At 30.3% G+C, this 22,639-nt stretch overlaps 1 protein-coding gene across 3 annotated transcripts in view; it reads right to left on the bottom strand.

The window, feature by feature from the left end:
* Positions 1-22,639, bottom strand: part of LOC113554418 (homeotic protein antennapedia-like) — a 153,705-nt gene that overhangs the window by 86,884 nt on the left and 44,182 nt on the right. The window lies entirely within an intron of this gene.

The raw sequence follows: 22,639 nt of genomic DNA, 5'->3' as shown, positions 1-22,639 counted from the left end.
ACGACTTTAAGTTTCTTGAAACTCTTGGCGAAATGGCGTGACTATTAGATTCCTATCCGTTTTACTATATAGTATATACAAGAAAAAAAAAATTTGTCTAAGCGTTATATATTCTACTGTCTGTTGCACAGTCTGTTGTATGCTATTATCGCGTATGTACAACAAGCTATACGATTACATTTTGCAGAATACTAGTTCAATAGATGTATATTATAAAAGAAAAAACGATAGATCGGCAACAACTGTTTATGGGGAGGGGATATTACCCTCTAGCGACCCGAGGTCGCAAACACTTGGAAGCACCTGGACCTCGCACACAAACACATGGCGGCGATCTAAAAGAAATGCGTTCTAATATTTGTAATACTTGTATGAGAGAAATTTTAGTGCAACCGGTTTTGTGCGGTGGGACGAGATACGTAAATTTAAGTAATTATTTCACCACGTGACCGATTATATTTTAGAGCCTACTATTATAATATTATATCAAAAACTACTGTAATTTTCGTTGTTCACTAATGTTGAGATAGTTTAAAAAGAATATTGCAAACATAAACAATAACTAATATTAGTTAAAAAGAATGTGAAAACACAGTGACAGTATATCTAAAATAATACCTAAATCGTAAAATATAAAATATTTATTAGTAACTAAAACATTTATATTTATTAAATGTGATTGCCATTTGAAAATAGGTATTATATTTATATATAATTGTAAACACTAAACCTTTATGGTATAACACATACACAAATGGATAGAAACTTAAGAGTTTTCTGTTCAAATATTTAATAAGTTCAACTTGTGTATTAAGAAATATAAACATATAATGGTATCGTGGGCTTATGTAGTGATGTGTAATGTGTATACTATGAAAGTATGCACAAAAAATGTTCCTATTAAATTAATTTCAATATAATGAGGCATTGGAAAGATGTCATAAAATAGGATTATATTATATTAATGAGTTAAATATCCAAACGAAATAAAAAAATAAAAAGCAAATAAGTTTGGAAGAGTATAACGTTCCATCTTTAATTGTGCCGTTAAAAATTCAAAATACCTAATGAACGAGTAGTTTTTAAAAGAAAAAATGATGCCAAACACTGTTAGACGCAGACATTCAATTAAAAAATAATTATTCGGTCAGAACAAATGAACAGTATTTTATATACGGGCGAGCATTGGCCATTGAATATACATAAACGGAAAACAAGACAAGTATATATATTATAATATAAACATGATACGACGAGGCGTCTAAAGTCTAGACTGTGAATGTGTGTTCGTATACCGAAAGCAACGGAGAATTTCATTTACAATTAGCGGCTTAATTAACGAGTAGCTTTTTGTTATGGTTTTGTTCGCGATACTGCAATTTAATATGAAGCCGCGGCATTCTGTACAGCAGGGTATGACACGTGCAGCGCTGTGACTGGCGGACGATAATAATTTGAAAAGCTCATGCAAAAAAATACATATTATGTATTTAAAGAGGTTACAAAAAATAAATAAACTTACTTGAAAACACTAAACCGTCTACACCGCTGTCGGATACCAAAAATCACTTGCTATCATACGATCGAAGTAATAATACATAATAATAATAATATATTAAGAAAAAACCGTCTGACGCACTGCTGTGGAGTAGGTATACGTAATATACAGGTAATAGTAATGTTATAGTACGCGACGATGTTACATCAATAAGCCATGTTATTATTATGTTATATATAGACGCCGAGAAAGGTTGGTATTTTTTACTTTTAGGGTCCCGATACCTGTCAAGGGGCGTGCCCTACGCGATGGATCCCCTCGGCCCTGCCCCGGCCAAGAACACCCCTCGTCGGGTGTGTATTATGATATGATATACGAAGGTATACAACAATATCGTGTACACAATATTATACAGGGTGCTGCTGCAGCAACAACAGCAACGCATACGAAAAAAAAAACATCTCAATTTGCAACGCTCAGTGATTGCAGTGTGTTTGAAAAACCAATGATGATGAGAGCTGCGCGTATATGTATTAAATATAAATCATGCGACGGGTCTTTCACATACATATTATTATTATTATTATACGCGTATATTGGTGGGAGAAGAGATTTTTTTTCGGTCGGCCGACCGGTATATGCGTTGCGTTTATGATTTATGGAGGTTGTTTTTATCACACAGTCAGTGGTTTTGTTATTAAAGCCGATGGGGTGAAGTAGTGGTGACGACGACGACAACGACGACGATGACGGTGGCGGCAGCGGCAACGATGTATACAGGGATGAGGAGGGGGCCACATGCACTATAGGCGTGTATACGGTCCACGCGATAGGAATCAAATTGGAGTAAATCATTGACGCAAATGCACACACACTCGCATACAGAGAAAGATTCAAAATTCACCGACAATCGGATTTAATCGTGGGCCTTTGTCGAGGACGTCACGTCGTATAAGTAATAATATAATAATATTATATATACTCGACAGCAGCGTCGCTGCAGTTATTTGTGGAATCGACGACTGTTTTGTTGTAGAAAGTGCGCCGTGCGTGTGTAATATTGGACAATTTTATGTGATGCGTCATAACTCATAAGTAATTTATTTTACAATTATTTCAAAATTAAATAAAAAAGCCGATCCCATTATCCAGGTTTTAGTACACAATGACATCCGTATCTCGATTTACTTAATAGCCAGTATGTACGTCACTTGCCCACCAAGGTACATCCGCATTTCTTGTAGAAACACATCGTAGTGTGCCTGCAACTATACCACTGTATAATAATATAATAGTATTATATATAGGTACGTCGTTGTGTACAATACGCAGGCGATATTGCGGTAGAATAATAATAATATATCTCGTGTATAATGAATATTCACGAAAATTCCGCGGCAAATAGTATAAAATTGTTATGTACATATAGTATAGAAGCCGAATTAGGTTTACAAGTGCAGGCGACTAATTAAAATCATGAAACAGTCGAAGCGTGAGAGGTTTGTCAATATAATAATAATAATAATAATAATGTGAATATGTTATAATCGGTAAGACTACAGACTCTGAATGTAATATTCAAACACCGTAAAAATGCCCGTGGGCAACGACTCGACGACTTGTAATTACGTTACGACTATTGTGGCGGCTTCCCGGTCACTTTACAGTGTTTGAATATTACATATTATTATATACCCATATATAATTATAACGCGTTATATTATGTTTACGTAACAAATAGTCAAAATAATCTAGTTGTCTAGATGTCGCGCGGGTTTCTGTGAGGCCGACAATGACGAGTATTGTATTAAACGGTTAATCACGTGGCGCGCGCATGTAGATCGTAACTTAGGTACTTCTGTATACTGTATGGTATAGGAGTTTTTTATACCTACCTATATTTCAGCTGAGAAACGGGTCATTTTGTTATGTTATTACTTATAACTGTATTTTGGAAACCGGCCAATTTAACGGCCGTTAAGCATACACGTATTTTAACAAGTCACATCCAGCCATGTGACTAAGCTATATCGACGATTTGCATTCGTAATCGTTAGTTATGCACCACGAGAATACAACTGCGTGCATGATATTGTTATTGCGCTGACCACATGCAGTCTCATCCACCTCTTCCGTTTATTATTCGCAGTATATGTACACATACGGCTCTTACCCGCAATGTTTTTCACGACGAGTTTGGTTTTAACATTCGGTTCTATTAAACGCCGTCCTTGTGCTCATTAAAACTATTTAGGAGGTCGTTAAGTCCGGGAAAAATAGAATCGTGTATAATAATATTCGTGCAGAGTAAGTATAAGTTTATATTCTATTATTACTGTATATACTAGCAGCAATACGACGGCATTTGAACAGTAATACACGTGCCTATTTTTTTAACGTAATACCAATTAACAATATGTATACGAGCTCTACGAAGCGCCCAGCTCGAACTCGCACGCATCATACATGTAATATATATTACATCAAAAACAGGAAACGAAAACACCGCGGACTTGTATTTGTATTGGCCGCTACTCTATGACATGACCAGCAGTGGTGGCAGGCCATGTGGTTTTTGAAAAAATAACATTTATGTAAATCAAACTAGTTCCTATGGTAACCCGGCCATCATAAATCTACGCCACTCGTCAGGTCATATACGATTGTTAAAAATAATAAACAAACAAATCTTTCCGGGGAAATTATACAAAAATGTTTACGGGAAGAAAAGCCGTTAGCGTCAAAAGTCAATAACCTTAATGAGACAGACAACCGAGATAAAATGCGGGATATTGTTGCGATAATACAACCAAAAATTGAACAATCGAGTTAAATTCTTAGCGAAATAACTCCGCACAAACGATAGACTTACTAGTTGTACCTAACTAGGGAAATATAATATTGTAAACAATGTTAAAAAAACGCAAATATAGAAAATTAATCGAAAATATACATATCACAAAGATAATAAATTGTTTTCAAATATTTATTATTTTAGTGAATATCGTTATAATATTGTAATTTATAAATATTCGAAAACAACGAATACAAGTTGTTTTTTTTTTGTTTATTCTTCTCCATGAGAGTATTTAACGGAACTGAACTTGTTGAATTTTATATCATTACTTAACCACAAATGATCTATTTATAAATCATAATATCAAAAAAAAATTGTCCTCAAATATTCGAAAAAAAAAGTATCGAGATCTTAATACACTAATGCGTGGGAACCAGAAGAGCTCTTGATGATTAAACTGTACAAATTTCTCGTATTATAGTTGGTGTACAGTTTTGGTACGGCTATTATAAGCTATAGCGCATATAGGTAAATATAATAATAGTATATTGTATGACGGTGCAATTTTCAACATTACTCGTCGGAAATGATTTACATTTGTCGACCGTGTGTTTTACTCGATTTAATACGTTTCACAGTATCAATAACACACGATCTCATTTTACCGAGATTTATATTCCGCCATAACATATTATTAAATTGTCCAATAAATATAGAATCCAACGAAAAATATTGATTCGACCTACCCACACTCTACTCTGGTCTATAGAAGACCTTGAAGCGTAATCAAAACATTTTACTAAACGACGCGGTGTGACAAGAAAACATGATATTCTGTGAAAGACATTTACTCTTTACAGTTTAAAATAAATTACTAATAAAATATTATGTTTAGTTCATAAAAACGTAAAATCTCACTTTTAATTTTCAATTATAGATTAAGAATATTTGAATATTTTATTACCAAAGTCGTTTGATACAAATATAATATATTTATTCGACATATTTCAAAAATAATAAATTTGATAATACTCATTTCATAATAGTCTACCTCGTATACATATAGAATTTAGAATAACAGGTTTATAAAAATCTACTGTTATTAAAGTGATTTCCAACACGAAGAAGCCGATTAAAATATTAATCTGAGAAATAGCATTTATTTTATTGTATAATATTGTATACCGTAGTTATGGGTACTGAACTAAATCGAACCTAACGGACGATTTCTTATAATATGCGCTCGTACTATTATATTATATTATATAATATTGTATATTTTGTAAATATGCTGCAGTAGGTACTGAAAAATATTAGTCCTATTCGTCGACAGAAGGGATTTATTTTTTAATATATGAAATCACAGCAATGTAATAATAAAATTGGAGATGTACAAATCAAGTTAAACCCCGTCCCTCAGAAAAATATTGGATTGGTCGGATCCGTTCTTCTCAGAGGGGTTGGGCGGCATTGCAATTTCGCTGATTCGATAGACCATTCGTCATCGGCACAAAGCAAATACGCTGACTTGTCAGCACCATGTTCCATTTTCTGCATCTCTCTTCCTCTTATACACTCACTCCGTCTATCTACCTCTTACCCAATGTATACAATAAAGTAGTATTAACATGCACCGGCGCGCGCGGCAGATGTTTCGTTGCCGCCGTAGGGGTGATCGCTGTAAACGGCACGGACCAATGGTACAAATACACCCTAAACAGCGTCCGCAACTTTTTATCCGCATACCTATCTGTGATCTACATTATATCTACTTAAAGTGGTGTAAATGTATGAAAAAAACCTCTAGCGGGCGAGACCTGATACGACGAGTCCTCGCAGTTTTGAGACAGGATAAAATACCGACCGATCGATATGCGCGTCATTCGGAATAATAACGCCGCCTTAAATGGTCAATATAATAATAATAATCTCATATTATATTATATATAAAATATTATAATAAAATACGACCATTACCGCGCGGTAAATGCGTTTAGCGACCGCTAAACCACAATATCGGAGGTTGAGATGATTATCGTGGGCGCGAGAGTATTTATACCTATACCTATATATATATATAATATATGTACATACTACGTACTCACGCTCGACCTAAACGGCAGCAGTCACCACACGTGGATGCGACACAATTGGCCGGCGGTACCTATTGAACAGACATACATCCCTCGGCGGCGTCGTATCGTCTGCCGATCTTTGAATTACTCACAATATATACCTTGTATTATTTCTTTCTACATATAATATAGGTAACGTGTAATAGTATTACTACCAATACTACTACTATTGCTACTATACTACTATTTTTACTACTATAGCTATTATATACTATATTACAAATATTACTATCGGATGCTGTGCGCCTCGGCGTAAAACGCTGTAGCAGTCACGCATTCCGCCGCCAAATCAAATTGCCACCTTGCCGTCACCACCACGCTTCAATATATATAATAACATGCACTAAAAGAATATAATATTATAATATACGTAATACGCGTACCGCTGCAAGCAGTGTGTACCTGTATACAGGTACCCATCGTGGTAACTCTTATAGCTATTAATTTTAACAATATCCTATATTCACACATATACCTGTATAATAGAGTATATAATAATGATAACAATATACGCCGGTCAATATCGCCCTGGTGTATACGCTTTTCCACTGCAGCACACGTACCTAATTGTATTGTAATATACGCGCACTATTTTAACGATGCAATTGCACTGCTGCTGCTGCTGCTTCTGCTGTAACATCTGTTACTAAGCCTAGGCGATCTCACCAGCATATCGCGGCATTATCGTATTTGCGCGTGCGTTTCTTGCACCGGTAACAAACATACATAGTATTAGGTACCTACTTGTTGTATATTATAATATAATACCTACCCACCCGCCGACAATATAACGGTACATAGTGCCTATACAGTATAAATGTTTTTGTATGATTTTATTATAATATATAAAATGGGGGTGATTATTTTTACTGATACACTCGATATTTGGTACAAGTTATACATTAAAAGTGGAGATAATGGATTGGTTAGGTTTAGGTTTTTTACTATAAAGTTAAGGCTAACCTCGTATTTTTTAAGTGTTCTTTAGTGAATAAAGTGCTCATTGTGTATTACCACCACAGTCGTTGCAGACAAATATTCATTTTAAGTAATTCGATTAGAATTTCCGATCTATGCGCCATGATAATGTATACGCATCGCACATAGTCGTGAAGAAAGTGTTAAACGTGCTAGCCGAGATGTCTTGTCAAGGTTTTTCTGACGTTTTGCGAGAACACGCACACGCGTTAATAATGACCGGTTAGGTATATATTATTAGATATTGCGCGAATATGTATACATACAAGTGAAATAATTTTTCCATACAATAAATCAAAAGGGATGTTGCTGAGTGTCGTGTAATTAACGATCATAAATTTATTAACGCGACGTTATATTATTATTATTATTACACTATATATAGGTACAGTGTTGTTCCTTAGTGCTCTCTGTGTTTCTCCCTCACTCTTCATTTCATATACCTAACTATATAATAAACAGCATCCTACACTTGCTCTCTATGCAGCACGACGGGCAATACCTATGTTATATATTATGTGTACAAAATTATCTATCAATAAATTAGATCGCAACTATAAATACATATAAGCACTTAGATAGTTTGATAAACTATAATTTAATAATATAAACGACTACGATAGAATTACCACGTCTTTGATCGTTTTGCATTAAGTCACAGTTACGATATTATATATTATACATTATAGGTAGTGCTAAATAAAAATCTTATACAAGACAACTGCATACATGCGTCCCCGCGGGGCACTCGCAAAAATCTATACTGCTGTTAACAGTGTTAATTCCCCAAGGCTTAACACCCTCTTTCGTGAAATGTTTCAGACCAAAAGTTGTCGACTCGACAATCTGCGTGGCTTTTGTTCTTAATTATTTCTGACGTATCATAATTTTATTACTAAAATCATTGTACGTATCGTGTCTTACATGCGCTAATAGTATTAATAACACCATGATGCACATTTTATACAGTAAAACAATGTAATTTAAGTAAACAAATCGTTCGTGCAATGCGTTTGCAACAACAATATTTATTACACACCATTATCATTACGCGCTATTATAGATATATATCCTACAACGACTAACTTACTGACATGCGTGTTTGATTTGAGATAAGATATATAATATGCTTCAGCCGACAATATTTATGTACGTACTACGTATGCATACTTCGGTCCCAGTTTTTGATAAGTTGTGCATTTTACGTACACACCTTTTTCACCTATTGGCTATTACCCAAACCTTATATACGTTGTGGTAATAACATTTATTCTTTCAATAATTATTTACAAAAATTAAAATTGTATTAATTAATATTTTCAAATTCAATTATTTTATATAAAGGAACTTTTCACAGACACATTTATGTTTTAATTTGCATATACTTAATTTTTTTCATAGTATTTAATATTAAAATTGGGTTTTATAATCAAAAAATATTCTCCATAGTTTAATATTATACCTAAATACTGTGCATACAGTTATAGTTTAACAGATGAGTACATATGTAAACATTCCATTAGTGTAGCAGAAGGCCTTATAAACCTTATAAATACACACCATTAATCAATTAACGCATTCGTAAATAAAAATATGTACATTATACGATTCAAATAACAAATGCAGATTTTTTTTCGTTTGTATTAAAAACCTCGGTTCTTTATTGTAATATAATAGTAATAGAAGAGTTTTTATAAGTAATAGTCTAATAATATTATTACAATAACGGCTACAGTATACGGAGTTTCTTACTTAATTATTTTTCAAATGATTTATGATGATATGTATCAATAATTTCAATAAAACAAATTATAATAATGTTAGATTGTATCTTATATAATGATCAACGATAAAATTTAAATTTTGAGTTATTTGGATGTACATAATCAATAATCGAACAATGAACTTACAAAATATAAAGTATCATTATTTAAACACCACACTAATCAAAATTATTTACTAACAATTGTCAGTAAGTTAAACAATAGCGTAAGTATTTTATATTTTAATTTTTAAATTTATAATTGAGAATAGGTACTGTATAAGAGTATAAGATGGCACAGTGCTAAATATATTATCTATCGGAAAAAAAAACCATCATTATTATATTTCAAAAGTCTTTAAAAAGTATAATCACGTGATTATTAAAATTGTTAAAAGTTGTGAACATTCATGGACAGTCTCGCCAGGTTTAAATCTAAAATCCAAGTGATAATTTGGTGATGAAGTCAACAAATTACATTAAAAATATTTTGTAATATACAGTTCTATTATTGTAAAATCTGCAAAATAATATTGTGATGCATTATAAAACATTAAAATAAAAATAAATTTACTTGAATTATTATAAGTTAGTATAATTAATATAAACAACTATAAAACCCCCAAAGGTTAATTCCACAAAATAATAATATATTATATTGCAGATTACGTTATTATAGTTTAGATATTTTTTAATACGAGAAATGGATCAAAACAGTAATTTAAAATACTTAATAAGTTTTTTAAATTTGGAAACATTTTATATATAAACGGCGGAACAGGAAGGACGTACAAAAACAAGTTATTGTTAATAGAACAATATAAAAAACGGCTATTATATGATGTTTGTTTGCATTCAATTATTCCTACGATATAACCGACCGATATCGATGTGATGTAGTATACGTTTAAAAATCACACCGATGAAAACTAATAAAACGTAATAAATAAAAGAGTTATACTCGTACATACCTATTACCGGGGAAGAGGAAATGGATAACACGTGAAATATAATGTAATATTATTATTTTATATCAGCGATTGTAAATACGTGATTGCGCGAGATGACATCAATAATATGACACGCGGTATAATAGAAGCAAGATACTGTATAACAAATGATTAATATATTGCGTAGACAATATAATAACGAGAACGATATATTTATTGCGATGGACTATAGACTAGTGAAATAAAATGTAATACAATCACTTAAAACCCTGTATTGTAAATAATATGTGCGATTGCTGTATTGTGCATTGAAAGCTGATTTGCCAATAATCCACGATAAAGACCTAATACGGGTTGGTAAAGGGGATGAAAAGGACGGGGGTGGTGCCAAATAAATCGAGAGGCTGCACGAACGCAAAAAGGGCGAGATTCGACGACGACGATGACGATATATACATATATATTTAGTACGTTTTTCATTGTAATAAAATATCGATAGAACGTGCGGCGTATTACTGTTATTATTATAATGTGTTGCACTGCAGTGTGCGTTGTGTATGATACCTATACCTACCTACCGCCGGAGGTTTATCGTAATCGAAGTCCGATGGCGCGCAGCCAATAAATCATCCGGACGTCAATTAAATACGACTCCGGCTGCAACGTGACTGTTGACTAGATGAGTATATACGTGTTTGTGTGTGTGTGTGCTGTATGTAGTAAGAGAGAGAATAAACGATATATTAATTTTGAATCAGCAATGTCGATTTTGTGCGATTGTGTACGCGCGCGTGCCCTCGACGAGCGAGATAACGAATAAAAATCCTCCGAAAAAATAAACCCGTTGACTAATATAATATTTTAATATAATATCAGACCGACTACGAAAAAAGTTATATTAAAACGTGTAGTGGACATATTATAATACTATGCATACATCATCGTATTATTATTACTACTATACAGAGAGAAAACGGGACAACACGATTTCGTCCGTTGTTTTGTGTATAACGGATTGACGGACGAGATGACGTGACGAGCGTACATAAAACGTTGTTATAATATTATAATGTTTTTGGTTTTTTTCTTCTTCTTTTTTATGGCCTGCGGTGGTAACAGTGGGTTTTAACTGCTGTTTATTTTATTCTTATCATTTTTATGATTTTTTTCTATGCTTAATTTATTTATGTGGTTTCATAAAAAAGCAAGGACTCGCCACCCAATGTATCTCTTTTTAAGCCGATGACGATACTCAACATTCGCGTGCGACGAATTACATAACCAGTCCTCCTCTTGCATCTGACTTACCGTGTCCTCGATGTTTCCTAATCGTTTGAATTTAAAATTTGCTGAGACGTCGCATATTTTCTTCTTTAAAAATGTTTCGACTAACACGAACTGCACCGGCGGACGATCATACGCGCGGTTACTACGGTTACTCTTCACTGAGTCGTTGAAAAACGTTTTAAAAAATAATTTTTTATAAACCTTGGCAAATTGACTGACTATACGATCTAACTGTATACCATTGCGATAAAAAAATAGAAAATATTGCTCTTGTCGAACATTAAATGAGCATATATGTATACAGTATACACTATATTATAAAGGCGATAAATTATGATAAAAATCGTAATCATCAAATTAATTAATTGGTTAAGCTATGAAACAAAAAACCATAATAAATTTTTGACTGTAGATTCTATAATAATCAATTAACGTTATCGCGTCGGTCTATTTAATGATCCGACGTAATTTAATACTCTACAAACCGAAATCTAAAAACAAACAACTCGTAGTGATAATTTGATTAAACAAAATAATATAATAAATTGCGTATACACATAATACCGTTACGACTGATAATTTTTTTTTATTACTAAAAAAATATATATTTTGTTTATTGCAAAATTTGACGTGACGTCAATGTACGGCAGGTTTCGTGTCCCGTACACGAGAAAATCCGGTTTTCGTAACACGCACGACACAGAATCGATATAAATAATAATATATATAAAACATAGATATACAGGGTGATTCTTTCAACTTAAGCAACTCATATATATATTTCTTGAAAATTATTTTACGTAATAATATGTATTAGAAGTCATTACAAAATAATTTAATTAAAATCAAAATCAAAATTATATTTTTATAAGTATTTTATTCGTTATTTTTAATAATAATATACATTTAATTTTATATACTGATAAAGAATGTATTTTTTAAATATTTTATACACAAAAATCGAATTTCAAATAGATAAGAAGTTATACCAAACTTATAAATATTTATTTAAAGTTTTAACATTCAACTCTACTCATTAAAATGGTAAATACAAATAATTAATTTATTACTATAATTTGATGTTTGAAATAATCAGAAAAAATATTATTTTCGAAGAATCGAAGTATAAAATAAGAAAGTATGTACAACTTGAGATCTGATAATATATAAAAGTAAAATATAGAGTTTTTAAATGTTGTTTTGTAACGAAAATAAAAGCTTTCAAAATAATTTTACGTTTAAAATGTTATCTTATGTTGTATTTACATTCAGCAGCATTTACGAAACACAAAACGATATCATTGGCATAGAATTTAAAAAAATAATAAATAACTATCAAAAAATGTAGTAAGACATTTAACAAATTAAGATACTTAAATATATCCACGGTTCTATCTGGTAAAGTGTACAGTGTTACAGGTATATACGAGTAGGAACGATGACGATAATGTAGTTTTATTGATTAATTATATATATATATTTTTTATGATAATTATTCAACGTTAATATTAATATTAATATTTATATATATATATATATATTATATTATTTGCATTATAAAATTGCACGTGTAGCTCAATTTAGAGGGCTGGTGGATTGCGCGCATTTATTGACCAGTCAAAAAAATAAAAATGAATAAATAAATAAGCTAAACCTGATACAAATATAATTTTTTCATAGCAACGAAAAATATGTAAAAATCGTATAAAAAAATGTTATGACGCACAAACGTATAGGAGCGTGTTCCTACTTCCGGATATAATTACTGAGTACGTGTAATGTATACATGCATATTAATGAAACTACAACAAAATGAACCTTTTTTTATTTCGTTTTTAATTAAAAACCAGTACATTTACGCGATTTTCAAACAAAGCACAACGTTTAGCTATCAATTCGGCAGTGTGGTTTTCATCGGCCAACCGTAAAGCTGCAAATTATATATTGTAATATTATAGAATGCGTGTATGCAAAGGGCACAACGATGACCACGTTATAGGTGTTGGAACTCGGAATAAGTAATTATAAATTATTTTTCAATATGCAAACAACGCATTTTCCAAAACGCAATCGAATTGCTTTGATAAAAATAATAAGTATTATTATTCCAAGTAAACCGCGAAGCACATGGAAAATAGTCATTGTATTCGTTGTGTATAATCACGAACGGAATTCTCAGTCACGTGATCGCATTTCGAAAGTATTATTGGTATGTATCTTTTATACACAATATTATACATCGTTTATAAATTTCATTTAGACGCAATTCAAATATTGTGCATGCCACAGCAAACATGCATGCAGTATTTTATGTAAGAAAATATATAACTTTAAACGAATGGAATATTTTATATAAACAAATATATTTGTGAATTTACAAATATGTTCGTACCTAAATATATATACCTAGCTAAAAATATTAAAAAATATACAAGTAAGGATATATTATACGCGTGCTGTATAGTAAAATATTTTAACAATATTTATCTTATTTTTTGGTTTTTATAAATATTTAACTTCGTGTATATAATAATACATAGTTTACAATTATTATTGGTTAGTATAGATAAATGTGTAAATTTAGATAAAATCGCTTTTATTAAAATATTTTTAATTTAAATATTATTTCATATATTTTAACATATTCCTTTCATTATAATTTATTATTTAGAGTCCTATTCTACTTATATTATTATTAAAACACATATGTATTTAATATCTTAATCTTTTTTTTTATCTAAAAGAGATAAGCTTAAACATCATAACCGATTACTGAAACTGAGTTTTTAAATCATTATAGACGTGTGCATCGCTAAAATTAAATTAAATTTAATTGATGTAGTGTCTATAGTGTCTATAAGTTTATGAAACATAATAATACAGGAGTTTAAGATGTATACGCATAGATGTTAAGCGTAATGTGCAGCACACTTATAACCATCGTAAGATTCGAATAAAACACATCGTGTTTGTAATTTGATATAATTTGTGAAAAGAAGAAGTAGACTTGCGTATACTGTTGGGTCAAATCAACAAATAAAAAGCAAAAAACTGATAATAATAATAAAGAATGCAACAATTATTTCGAACAGCCTCTCAACCCGATACAATATAATAAGTAGTACATAAAACCCACCTCTTTATTACACCTATATATATATAAATAATAAATTAACTTATTGCAGTGAAACTATTATATTATCCGACTGTGGACTAAGGCTAAAATAAGCACGCGGAACGAGGACAATGAGTTCAAATTGCATTTTTTTTCGACAATCTTATACTAGAAGTACAATAAAACGATTAACAGTGGATTCAAAACAGCCATTAAAGTACATTTATCAACATTTAACGCCAATAGCTCCAAGAATGTACATATTGTAGGTAGGTATACGATAAAGCCATATAGGTTTACTGTGTAGTGTGTGTATAACACGCCAATAATAAAATATCTTTATCCATTCCACGGCGGGATGCACCATGCAGCGATCGGGCAGGTGTCACAATGGTCGCATTTAATAACCATGTAACAACGACTATTTTTTCGTTTAATACAATATCAATGGCAATTATATATATAGGTACTCATATTTTAGTAAAACGTGTTAAAAAAATATTCGACCAAGAAATTTAACCAAGGTCGAGAGAATCGTCCTGTACCATGCACTATATAAGTAATAAGTATATATATATGCGCTGCTATGTACTCGCCGTGGCCTTTGAAACTCATGCATTGAAATTTCGTGTTGTATTCAAAAATATAACAACAAATCAAACGAAGAAGTTCGTCTGCAGATTACGGATTTCTTTGGAAAAATCATATCAGACATGGCGCCGAGATAAAGCACGGCGTACGTCCAACGATCAACTGAGGCCAAGCGTACACGCATTCTAATTAAAATGTTCCTATATATACAGCCTAATTTAACCTTTCAGTGTTATCTGAAACTTATTGTCTAAATAATAATAATATTAATATAGTACGTACGGTGTGAAAATGTTCTTAATTAAAAACGAATACAGATTTACAGCTTGGCATAGTAGACAAATTAATATAATGTCTATAATATAAATATAATACATATTTATATTATTTGAAAATGGATCTCTTACCTGAAACATAAAAACAAAAATTATTAATCATTGGTCTACACATACATTAATATTCTTAGAAGAATAATATAATTTTTATTTATTTTTAAATTCACGTCTAAGTTAACCATAGTGCATATAACGTTGACGTCACGTCACGAATCGCCAACACTTTAACCAAACGTTATTATAACGGATCCTTATTATAAAATATAATACTCTACGTATACTTATAATAGTCTACATGGAACATCACACATCAGTATAAAATATATTGTAAACGTGCCGTGGGAGACTAGGACGTTCTTATCTAATCGATAGATAACGGACTTCGAGGTTATATACTTTATACGAGATGTATAAATAATAATATAATCTATACGAACCGCATAGCAATTCCAGGAATCACAATTTAATTTTAATTATTCGTTTTTATCAATTAAAATTTAGGTAATTAGGTATGAATATACTATATATTGTACATAGGTATAACCGTCGAGAACACGAATTCAACCGGTCGCCGTTGTGCCGGCGCTAATAATTTACACGATGCTCACGTGCGTATAGTCTTATCGCGTAGGAAATCAATATATTACATACGTAATATGTATATTATTATTATAATAGGTATATACGCGCTATAATTGTGAAAAAATAATAATTTATCATTTGCTTATTCATTATTTCGCACGCGTATTTTAAACATAGGTATTTATTTTTTTCATTTCGTTATTTTTCAATTTTTATTTTTTTCCATTAAACAACCCATCAAACACGTAGATAATACTTATAAGTAGCTAAAATGAGCATAATATATACTTTTACATACATATATATAATATAATAGTAAGTAATTATTAGTTAGAATAATCACATCCATAGAACAAAACGCGATACTATAGTATATATAATATGACTTCATATGATATATTATTATATTATTAGGTAACTACAGTAAATATCACGACGACACCGATCAAAGTTTCATATTATAAACGATATATATAATATTCTGTATGCGACTCGCGTTATTGACTGCAATATAAAGGTATAATACTACTGTTTGGCAAGTATGTACTGGCTCGCGGAGAAAACGGATTGAATCTTTTTTATTTTGAATTTAAATCTTTAACCGACTCTCATTCGAATAAAAGACGGTCTTTAAAAGCAGTTCTCCCACGACTGCAAGCACGCGTGGTTAACTCAGCGTCACGTCCTGCTGACGATATACGTCGTATTACCTATATGTGTCCTATAATACGCGTAGGCATACCTACCTAACATACACGTACATACTATATAAAATATGCACGTAATCGTCGCGTCAACGAGCATTTTATTAATTTTTATTTTTAATAATAAAAGTAGAAATTCATGAAAAACCAAAAAATTCATAGAGAGTGTTCACTGTTCATAAACATTTTTTCCATACACATCCCATATTATCACAATGTGTTCTGGTTTTATATCACCATATCACAGAATATAAGCCAAGGTGGTTTTTTTGAATGTATACATTTATAATATATTCTTAATTTTTTTTATTATTATTGTTATTATATACATATATACACGATATATACATGCGTATAAACTAAGAGCTGTCCCACAAAAGATCTGATCCCGAATACGACAGTGTATGTATTATATATATATATATATTAGGATTGGTGGCGGTATATACAACGAAGGAGAGGCGGTAGTGGCGACGCAAACGAAACAGAAACTCGAAAAACGCGACTAGAATCCGAAATGAGCGGCGAGTGAATGGGCCACAGAATCTGAATCGGAATTACTTCTCAAAGACAACAATAATGTATACACGACAAAAAAAAAACACGCATGACGTCACATTTATGTTCATCTAAAAAATGTTTCTCTCTCTATTTCTATGCAAGATAACAATCGCGAATTTAATATACGTACCTACACGTAAACCAGTTCGAAGTTATCCTGTATTTTTATAAAACGTGCTCGGCTTTTTACGTTTCAAACGCTCTTCGACCGTCAAAGTCCACTCACAATATATAGACTACTTTTTTTCTTTTTATATACCCTTCTACACGTTCGTCTATTCCGATCTCGTACGTCATCTCCTGCAGTAATACGTGCAACCGAGTTTAAAATTAATTTATTATTATCATCATATTTTTTTTCCAAAACCACCGAGATTATTATTTCAATGAACGTCGGTCGTTGCATCAGTCCCCTGCACACGTGTTCTATTTAACGTAGATATAATATAATATATGTATTATGTGTACCTACTGCATGTTCTTTTTCTGGTGCAAATGCGTACCAAGTACTTATTATTATGATTTTTTATTAATGGATATTGTCGTATACACGTATATCGATCGACTCACACAAATATTGTAGCTATAGATAAGTATAAAAACAATCACCGTACCTATCGATATAACGATAAAAATATTATTATTGTATGAAATTGTTTTTTGAAAAATATCAAACTATTTATCGATGGATAATAATGTTATAAAAGAATTAATATTAAATAGACATTAAACACACAAACAATTTAAACATTACGTATAAATGTATACAACAATAGAATATAAACTGTTGATTAAATATGAGCATAGTAATATCGCTTTATTTAAAATATGATTTAATATTGAAATTTGAAATTATTAAGTAAAACAATTTCAACTGAATATTATATAATATTTTACCAATGAATTCAAGATTTTTAGAAAATATTTCATACAAATTACACGTCTCAACCAAAATCAATTTAAAAACAGATGTATAAACCAGGATAATTAAACAAACTGTCGACCAGTAATTTATAATTACTATTAAAAAAAATGTACATATATTAAATTAATAATGGAAACAATAATGATATTATAGAAAGAAACGTTTTTGATACTTTGTATAATGTATATTATAAAAGAATAATCACATAAATAACATAACGGTGTAACATTAATAAAGTCTATAAGACTATAACTTTTATTATATAATAATAAATAAGTATAATAATACTTTTAAAAAATGTTTATTGTGAAAAAAAATATTACGACGAAAAGGTGTGACTTAAAAAGAAAAAAATTGAGTTTCTTTATAGGTATCCATATAATAATGCAATCTGCTTTTTTCTTTTCAAAAGAGATATAACACAAAATTGGACGTTTGCATTGAGACTGAACAGTGAACAGATTATATTGTCATGTGTACATTCTTCTATGCATTATTATAACGCCAACCGGTTTGAATGAGGGCGATTCGCAGAAAACGGGGGTGACTGGGGTGCCAGTTCATGCACCTATATATGGCGTATACCTGGCAAAATTAGACCCATTGCGCCTGGGGGTACACACGCATTGATGCATTGTATCTATTTTATTATTATTATTACTACAATTATGATTAGTGATTACTATTATTGGCCCGTACTCGTTTTTATTATGTATGTATACCTATTTTTATTATTTTTTTTTAAACAGTTTCATTTCTCCTCTTCAATTTCCCCGTCCCGCATCTGATGATAAATCAAAAATGGACGTCGCACATCTCTCACGCCGCAGATGATTTACGGCCAACCGTGCAGGGAACGACCTCCGCAACCGCCGCCGCCGCCGTCATTGTGATGGATACGGACGCCGCACGCCGTATACCAGCACCGGCGGCAGCCCCGAAAAAGACCGAATTGACGGGTGTATTTTTCAAAACTCTATACAAGAGGATAACCATGGCTGGTCTTGTCCCTGTTGGCTGGGCTGATCGGACGCATTTTTTTAATATTAATAATAATTATTATTTTACCGCTCACTGTCTCTACATAACATCATACTATACGTATATGTATGGGTACAGTTTATTCCCACTGCCGGGTGCCGCCGACAACCCAGTGACGACGTGGTAATTACACACGGCATAGGCACATATTATACATGTATAACTACACAGATATTTTATTTTTATTATATTTAGATTATGAACATATATAAGCATTACATCTAAATACACTAATAGTAGTTATCATGACGTATAATAATAGCTACGTGTTTATATATACGTGTGAACTATATTGAAATATGTGTATATAAAACTATTTATAACCTTAGGATAACCATGAAGTATAAGTAAGCAGCTATAAGTTACAGTTAATAGTAGTGGCCCATAATATCAATTTTTGATCATCTTCCAAAAAAAAAAATGTCATCAAGCAGTATAGATTCTTGATACTATAATCAAAAATCGAGATTCGCGTGCAGTACAATTGTTTTTCAATTAAACTTAACTCAAATAGTATGTGAGCATAGTAATGACAATACTATTTAATCTATTTTGTTCATAGTACAGTTTATATCATTTTTAACCGTAATTTTCTGTTTTCTTGAATTTTGAAAGACTCATAAATAATTTATTGTAATATATGGGTATATAATATATATGAATATAAAGCAATAAATAAAAAAAGCGGAAGTAACAGCCGATCTTATTATAATTGTACGTAATTTAAAAAAATAATATTCAAATAAATATGATAAAATTATATGAATAAGTACTTAAAACAAGCATCATAAATTTAAAGACAGGAATATTATGAAATAAACCTAATTTTAATACTCAACAATTATAAACCGGAATTTATAAACTGAATTATAATTTGTTTAATTGTTTAATTCCTTAGTTAAAATAAGGTTATAAAGATGGAGACTGTAAATTTGCATATACCTAATATTAAAATCAATTAAGAATTACTTTTTTTTTATAAAAGATTATATTTTCCCAACATTGTTAAAATATTTTATAAAATAATAATTAATACGTATTAATCAAATATAATTAAATATAAATAAATAATTTCACATATTTACAAATATTATTATTTATAGTTATATAGTCGACTAAAAACATGGAATATGGTTTCAGTTTGAAAATAAACTAATGACAAATGAGCGCTATAGAAAGGAAAAAAACAATTAATTTTTAAGCATTTAGACTTAATTGCCATTAATCATAAAATACTATTTCTCTTGAATGCTTTTATTTGATTAACTCCGTAAAACTAGAAAATTATAAGAGAAAAAGCTTTTTGGAATGCATTATGTTTAAATGAGCTAAGCATTTTCAGTTGAAATTGGAAATAATAATATAAATTAGTGAAAGTTAAAACTGTTTACGAGAGGGTATAGGGAGATAAAAAAATAAAGAGATGAAAGTAGCCTTTAAAATATACGCACATTTAACTGCTAAAGTATAAGATTTACATAAATTTCAAAAACATTTTGTAACGGTATACACAACAAGTTTTGCAATGGTTTTATATTTTACATAAATAAATAAATGATCCTTACTCCTAAGTAACAGTCGATGCTTGCTTTTTTATCATGTTTTATTTGTTCTCTCTGTTTACAATGTAAACATAGTTAAGTTATATTTTGCAGTAATTCAGTAATTGACAATATGCATTTATAAATATCTATATATATTCCATAATATATTATAATATAATACCTAATAAATTATTTTATTTATATTACATTGATATACATAAATTAATTTATTATTTATAAAAAAACACACTATAATAGGTATTATAGGAGTATCAGAAACAGTATATTATATTGATTAAATTTAAATAGCAGTTGAAATTACATACTTATACATAGACAATTTACACGATTGATGAACGATTCAATAAGAATAAATATTGTACATATATTATAGATTTTAAGGTACGAATTATAAATATAAAATAATATCATGATTATCATGAACAATCAGTTATTAAATTTAAAAAAAAAAATTGTAACGAGTATATACATGTTATGTATATACACGTTTCGAGTGATAGTAAATTTGGACGACATATATAATTTTCCTTACAGAAAAACAACCCTGACCTCAAACTTATGCAAGATTCTCAATTAATTAATATAATAATTATATGAATTCTGATTACAATAATATTTTCTAACACGAAACTATATAATTCATTTGAAATATTATGTTTTTTTTATCTTCCAATACGGCATATGTACCTTATTATTATAAAATCCCAAACCATATGATGAGTGTTGGTTAGAGCATACAACTATATAATAAACACCTGTCAAAAACACAATAAGTTATATATGCACATATAAAATCGAGATTATTAAACCGATGAATTTTGATTTTTTTTCGATTCTTATCGATTGTCGTGTATGATAGTGCACCACGACTATTGTGCTGTCCGCCCACGATCGCAACTGCAAAGCCGCAACAGATTTTGAGACAACTTAAACGTATTCAATTCGTTGGTGGTCAAAATTGCTCAATAAATATTAAATAGGTGTAGATACATAACATATTTAGATATAGAAATAGATACGCACGCCAAAATGGGTCCATGACCCACTTCGTTTCTGGTCGTACAATTATAATCTGAAGTAAAATGTTGGGCTATATTTAATACAATAATATAATAATAAAAAATATTGGTAACTATATAAATATATGAGAACCTATATTGTTTTTTATTTATTGCTAAATCACAATACAAAACTAAATACCAATATAAGTAATATAAAATAATTACTATATACATAATTATCGCATAAACCTAGAGTGTTGTTATTTTTTATAAAATACGAGGAAACCAGTTCCGAGTGCCAGATAAATAGAGATTTTTTCAATTCAAGCACTTTCTCTGTTAGATCTATATGAAATATTCTCGTGATCCTGGAGGTTTTATCATAGTATGTGCGTAATATGTACTATATATTGTATGATGTAATAAAAATATTTTAAGGATGTTCAAATGGTTGACATTTTACGGTCAGTATTCATTTTGAGTATAAATTATTACACGAAACAATAATATCATGTGTATAGTGATTATTATACATTATTGGTGTACTTGATACGTATAATTATAGGAATATTTTTAAAATATGATCATTTGTGAATATACCATAATAATTTATTAAAATATTTACCTAATCTAAAAAGTATAATATATATATTACATAATAAATTATATTCTTAAAATACTATTGGAAGTCATTAAAATTATCTAATCTAAAAAATAATAAAAATATTATGAAAAAATATTGTTGAACTTGATAAAATAAAATTATGATTGAAATTTAGTGAAGTCTAAAATATTGTAGGTAGTAGACATAC

Source organism: Rhopalosiphum maidis, chromosome 2 (assembly GCF_003676215.2).
Source record: "Rhopalosiphum maidis isolate BTI-1 chromosome 2, ASM367621v3, whole genome shotgun sequence".
Lineage (NCBI taxonomy): Eukaryota > Metazoa > Arthropoda > Insecta > Hemiptera > Aphididae > Rhopalosiphum > Rhopalosiphum maidis.
Note: the sequence above shows the minus strand (reverse complement) of the source record. Positions and strands in the feature narration are given on the sequence as shown.